Source organism: Sprattus sprattus (assembly GCF_963457725.1).
Source record: "Sprattus sprattus genome assembly, chromosome: 2".
Lineage (NCBI taxonomy): Eukaryota > Metazoa > Chordata > Actinopteri > Clupeiformes > Clupeidae > Sprattus > Sprattus sprattus.
The window spans coordinates 36187561-36194931 of record NC_137921.1 but is presented as its reverse complement, the minus strand read 5'-3'; positions in this window follow the sequence as shown (position 1 = coordinate 36194931).

Here is a 7371-nt window from a genome sequence, read left to right as displayed (position 1 = left end):
ATGACTCAAACATGATAACTTTTTTGGAAAACCTAGATATTCCAAGTATAGACGGGGATGCTAAAGACAATCTTGAAGAGCCCATACAGCTGCAGGAAATTGTTGATTCCATTAAGAATATGCAATCAGGAAGGGTTTCGGGGCCTGATGGGTACCCGGTGGAGTTCTTCAAAACATTCTCTACTCAGCTTGCTCCCATTCTCCTTGAAATGTTTAATCACTCTTTTAGCCAGAACAATTTACCACCGAGTTTGACAGAGGCATCCATTTCACTTCTTTTAAAACCAGGCAAAGACCCGCTTGAATGTGGGTCGTATCGGCCTATTTCTTTATTAAATGCAGATGTGAAGATTCTGGCTAAACTTCTTGCCTCAAGACTAGATAATGTAGTATCCCAGGTCATCTCAATGGACCAAACTGGATTCATGAGGGGCCGTCACTCCTTCACAAATATCCGCAAACTCTTAAATGTTTTACACAGGGGGGTACCAGAAGTGGTGGTCTCTCTGGACGCTGAGAAAGCGTTTGACAGAATTGAGTGGTGTTACCTATTTGCTGTACTAGAGAAATTTGGATTTGGCCCTACATTTATTTCTTGGATCCGCCTGCTATATACCTCTCCAAAAGCATCAGTTAAAACAAATAAGTTAGTCTCCCAACTTTTCCCTTTGTCAAGGGGCACACGACAAGGATGTCCCCTCAGCCCTCTGTTATTTGCTTTAGCTATAGAGCCTTTGTCAATTAAGTTCAGAACAGCTCATGACATAAACGGAATTCACAGGATGGAAACTGAACACAGAGTGTCTCTGTATGCAGATGACCTGCTGTTGTACATTTCAGATCCAGTGTCGTGTGTCCCTAATATTGTATCTATCTTGAATGAATTTGGGCTTTTCTCTGGTTATAAATTAAATCTGTCCAAAAGCGAATGCTTTCCCATTAATAATTTGGCCCTTCAGATATCAGACAATGAACTTCCTTTCCGCCTGTCAAAGTCTGGCTTTAAGTATTTAGGCATACATGTCACCCGTGTTTTTTCTGACCTGAAGTTCTCATGAACAAATTGGAATCAGATTTGAAGAGATGGTCTGTGCTTTATTTATCTCTTGCAGGCAGAGTTAATTGCATTAAGATGAACGTTTTACCTAGATTTTTGTACCTGTTTCAATGTCTCCCAGTCTTTCTGTCTAAAGCCTTCTTTCAGGCATTGGATAAGTTAACCTCTTCATTTCTATGGGCTAGTAAAAAACCCAGAATCCGCAGAGAATTTTTGGAAAGACCTAGGGATCAAGGCGGCCTAGCACTTCCCAACATGAAGAAATATTACTGGGCATCCAATATACAAAAAGTAGTATTCTGGTATCAGGCTCCAAATCTAGATTGGTGCAAAATTGAGGCAAACTCCTGTCTATCTACATCACTCTCTGCCTTAATTACAGCAAAATTACCATTCTCACCACCAAAGTTCACTTCAAGCCCTGTAGTATCTTCCACTCTTAAAATATGGGCACAATTCAGACAAGCATTCAAGCTTACAGAGCTATCAGTGTTCAGCCCTATTTGTAATAATCATCTTTTCCCCGCAGCCAGACTGGATCACACCTTTACACAGTGGCATAGAGATGGTCTTGCTACATGTTCTAACCTTTACATAGATGGTATTTTTGGCACCTTTACTGCTCTTTCTGAAAAGTTTCAGCTACAGCGGTCAGATTTATTCAGATACTTTCAGGTTCGTCACTTTGTTCAAACCAACAATGCAACCTTTCCCGCCTTACCAGCAGATTCAGGTCTTGAGACAGTTTTGAGGGATCCTGTGCAGCATAGGGGACATATCTCAAACATCTCAAACATAATCACTTCCCTTCAAAACGTATCATTAGACCAGTTAAGAGTTAAATGGACTGAAGAACTTGGGATGGAAATATGTGATGCAACCTGGAACTGCGCTCAGAATAGAGTAAACGGAGCGTCTTCCTGTGCCCGTCTCAGTCTGATACAGTTCAAAATCTTTCACAGAATCTACTACACAAAATCCAAACTATCCAAAATTTACCCTGACATTGATGATAGGTGTGAGCGCTGTAATACTACTCCAGCAGATATGGCCCACATGTTTTGGACTTGTCCTAAGTTAAGGGAATTTTGGTCATCTGTTTGCAAAACTTTGAACGATGCATTTGGTACCAAAGTGAAACTCTCTGCCGTAATGGCCATCTTTGGAGTGTTTGTAGATGAGATCACAATGGCCACTTACAATAAAAAATGCTTTTGCCTTCGCCTCCCTTCTAGCCCGTAGAAGATGATCCTAAATTGGAAATCTCCTAACCCACCAAAAGTTTCAGTTTGGCTCAGTGACCTGATGTTTTTCCTGAAATTAGAGAAAATTAAGTATTTAACCAGAGGATCAATTAAAACTTTCCACAAAACATGGGACCCGCTGATTTCATATTTCGACAGGCTCAACACTCTCCCAAAGGACCATAGCGCCTTGGTTATTATATCAAACCTGCATATCAGACATGTGCTTTAAATAATTTGTGAAGTGCCTCTCCTCCATCTTTTCTTTTTCTTTTTCTTTCCTCCTCTTTTTATTTATTTTTTGTTTAGTTTGTTTGTTTATTTATTCTACTATTATTTATTTATTTTTATTTTCTCATTGTGTGGGTGGTTTGGGTGGGAGGGAGGGATTTGTTTGATAAATTTCAGCACATTTATTGTCAACATAGACCCGTAACGGTCCTTCAACATTTTATGTTTTACAAACAACAACTGTTTTGTTTTTTTTTTCACAAAATGTATTACCATAGTCCTAACAGTCCTTCTGAATAATATTTTCCCTCAAATACAACAGCAAGCAGTAAAAGTCTGCATCTTCAGGTAAAATGATTTTTTTTTTTTAACCACAACATGTTTCTTTCTTTAATGAGGTGATGAGCAGGTTCACCCAGGTAGATCATCAAAGATTTGAAGATGCACTCTCTTCTAATTGTGATGTCCACAGTCTGAGGAAGAATAGGTATTATTAAAAGCACATACACCAACTATTCGACTATGGATCCCACTGAGAACCAACTCATACATAGATACCTCATCTAAAACCTGCAAAGTTGCCTTGGTCTGCTCTTTCACACGTCCTCCCTTGCTCCTGATGACCTCCAGCAGTTTCGACGTGTGCTTGTCCAACTGCGCAAAGAACTTTGTCTCCAAGGGAACTGTTGTCACCCGCATAAACTCAGCATTAATCTGGAGAAACAAAAACAGCATGCAGAAAGAACTTTTAAAGTGTATTAAATAAATTATCTTCTGAAAGACCTATGTTTTGAAGGTTCAAAAATAACCTTTCATGATTGTCTAATTAATAGCATTCATAAAAAATAGGTCTAAGGTGCCTTACATCTAAAAACATACTTCTTCCATCTGAAAAAGTGCTGGCCATCTTGCCAACATGTCTTCAATGCTCGGCTGCTTATGCACTATTTCTTGTCTACGGTATCCAAACGTCTTTGCCATCTTTTCTTTTATGGTTTGACGGTTGTTTTTTTTCAGTATTTCAGTCAAAAGGGAAACCCTCTCCTGTTCCAGGCTTCCTGTAGTCTCACCACTTGGCAAAGATGGAAAATGATTGGCCTCAGCTAGTCTAGGTCTCTTGACATTCTTTGCTGGGTAGGAGTCCCCTTGAGACTTGGATTTCAAAGAATTCACTGTGACCTCGGCAGATGTACCATGTGCCTTAAGTTGGGTCCTGTAGTTGGCCATTTTCATCTTCATTCTGCGCTTCGAACCATAGCTCTCATTGAAAGACCCTGGTTCTTTCAGGCAGGGGTGCTTCTTTATCAGTGCTTCAGCAACATCACTGAAGTCAGAATCTTCAGGGTATGGTGTGTATGCATAGATACTTTCAGCTACTTTCTCCAATATGTCCGACAGCATTTTTGAGCTAGGTGTCAGTCTAGTTTGGCTTCTGATGTACTCTGCATTCCCCCTCTGCAGTTGACATTCTGTGTCATAGGAGAAGCGTGGGATTGGGAACTGTCGTGGCCACTGTTGGGTCCTTAGTGAGTCTGAGGAAGAGCTGCTAAACAGTATTGTTTCGTCTGTATGCGCAGACACTGAGGAGTCATCACTGTCCAGTCCAACAAAAGGGGTGCTGCTCATTTGGGGGTCAAGTGCGTACAAGACAACAGTTGAATCAGGGTCTAACTGGACTACTTTGAGAATTGTAAGATCCTTAATTACAGTTGTAGAGGTCAGATTCACAAATATGTTCCCAAAATCCATGTCCTTGTACTGCAGCCTTATGAATCCCCCTAATCCACATTAGGGCTGTCAAAATTGCTCAAAAATGACATTCGAATGTTCGTTTGGAAAAAAATCACGAATTCGAACTATTCGAATATCTGGTTGCCTATTTTACGCAGTTGCCGTCAATACGTCAATAATGCGAAAAAAAGCTGTCTCGGACTTTGCCGAGAACATTGCGTTACAGCAGCTTTCACTAACCAGACTACTAGCTCCCCTGCTCTACTTCGGATGCTTATTGAATGGCATAGCCTGTGTAAGTCCAGCTCAGAACAGTTGTGAATAAGAAAGAATAAATGTCCATGTCTGTTGTCTTGCACAGACAACCAAGTGAAATCGCCAGGAACAAAAATGATGAACGTAGGCTATATGATTTTGTAATGTAGTGCAACCGTGGCTAAACTGCTGGGTTATTCTCAATGAAAAAAAAAACATTAGGCTATAAGAACGATCATCGCAAGCAGCACTGCTTCCTTACTTTAAAACGAGGGACATCGCGAACAGACAGAGGCTCATTCACAAAGCAGATAGGCGCTTGTACCGCGGGAGTGTTTTTTTCACATTCGAATATTATCCCACTTCTGACACCATGTATTGACTTGTACTTTATCATAGAAAGTATTACCCGGTATCCACATATACTGCAAGTTTTTATTAAATCAACCGTCTTCCACTCTCAGGTACGTTACACTAGTGTCCGGTTCACGCATCATTTCACAATAAGAGTCCTGATAAGATCAGTACTAAACATTACATGAGGGACATCGCGAACAGACAGAGGCTCATTCACAAAGCAGATAGAGGCGCTTGTACCGCGGGAGTGTTTTTGCACATTCGAATATTAATTTTCACGTTCGAATTCGCGTTTTTGAATACTATTCGAACTTCGAATATTCGTTGACAGCCCTAATCCACATGCATTCTTGACCTCATCGATTAACTCTTCCAGTGAATTGGGAATCCCGTTGCGTAGCTCCATTCTCACGGTGCTGTCTTCACTCAGAGTAAGCAGCAATCGAACGGATGTGTTTTCCGTCATGGTGCCCTGTAAGAGAGAGAAAAAAAGAGTTGTTTATTGATATTTGTAATAATTATTATTTTCAACATTAAACTTAAGGTGATAATATATACAATGCACTAGAATATTTTTCCTGCAAGGAAACGTGTGCAGTAGATTTGGCTCCCGCAATATTATAAAGGAATCTCTTGAACAAAAACCTCTTCCTCAAGTAGGCTGACTGTTCGTCGCCACTGAAAATCTTAATTAAACTGTTTTGTTTGCTCCAAGAAGTCCAAGAAGTTTCCTCATCTTCTGAGAAAGTGAAGAGCATCAACTATAAATCATGGAAATATACTCTAGTGGAGTTAGAGAATAAAACCCTAAGGCAAATTCTTTAATGACTTGTTGTGTTCCACTTTAAGACTGACCTTACACATGTATGTATCTTTTGAGTGTTATCAGCCGCATTCCTCCAATTGTGTAGTCAGCCAATGGGTATGAATCTGACAGTTCATTCTGGTCAACCAGCTCCAACTTCCTCGTAGGACACGGTTTCAGTTCGTATGCCCTGAAATGTTCCCAGTACCACGCACTCAGCTTTCTGACGATGAAAAGCAGGTTATCCTTGACAACAATCATCTGGGTTATTTCCACAAATTCAGGCAGCCCTGCCAATGAGCCATGAGCTAGGATCATTCCATTCCTGTAGTTCAGGCCATTGTATGTTGCACTTTTAGCCAGGCATACACCATCCAACTGGGTGCCTCTGCTTCAGAGCAAATGCTATGTCTTCGTTTAAAACATCAATGGGAAGACTTGAAACATTTGCTACTTCCAGGGGAGATTTAGGAAAACTCCACATGTGAAGGTGATGTGCCATGAGAAACTGGTGTCTTTGTGCTAAGGACAGAAGCACATTTTTGAAGCAGGTTGTACGCCGCTCAACTCTTTTGAAGAAGCTGTGCTTCGATTCGAAGTGCATTGTCCATAATGAAACTAACGGTCCAAACTCACAGATTAAGTGAGGATAATGTTCTAAAAAATGGTGTTTAGGTCGAAAGTTTAATTCAGGGAAAACCTCTTTGACTCTAACTCTGTGCTCAGAGATCTTCAAGTTCAAATATGCAATTGATTCCTGAGTCTGAACTGGAGATACAACAATATTTACGATGTCCTTCAAATCTGCAAGGAGTTTCCAGGCTGGTTCATCAGTGGGCACTTTCTGTCCAAGTAGTAGTGGAAAAAATCTTATAAGGCACCAGTTTTCATGTGCGTTTCCACCGATTGTTTTCCTGGATGCATAGGTCAGTGGAACAGAGTGGGGCCGATTTGTTTTATCAGTCCATTTATAGGGAAAATCTTCTATTGCCTTGTTTAAAGCGTTTAAAGTGAAAAACTTTTTGGAAATGAATACAGTCAGACAAAGAGATATTTCAACCGGAACTATTCCTTCGAATAAATCATGGACTATGTCACCACTAGTAACATTGAAAGTGCTAAGCTTTTCTGACAGAACACATTTCCTCTTAACACCATAACAGTTGTTCAAGGAATTTTCTTCAAGGGTTTTCAGGTGATTTGTGTGAATCTCCTCATTTCTCAGATAGAAAGCTCCAGCTCCAACTTCCTTGTCCTGAATTTCTGACCTATCTGCTGTACAAAACCTGCAGCTATAGCTGCCAGAAAAACTCTCTACAAAACCAGCAATGCTGTGCGCCCCAAGGTTATCGGCGATAACACACTGCAATTTACCCTTCAAAGTTTTTCCCAGCTTTTCCACAAAAACCCCATGTTGTTCCAATGTTATGAGATCAGCAATCAAAGGCTCCAACACTTTTTCGTAACCATAGACCTTAACATCACTGCTATTGATCAATGCAGCCAAATGTATAGAGGACAATGAGGAGTGACAACCAGGTGGCAGATTGCCTAAAATCCAATACAAGGCACAGATTTTGTGTTTTTTACGTGATGTCCCAAGGGGATTGCAAATTTCAAAGTCGTCAACATACAAAATCACAGAAATTGCACATTTTGAGAGAATAGCATTACTTTCACAGAGGCGTCCA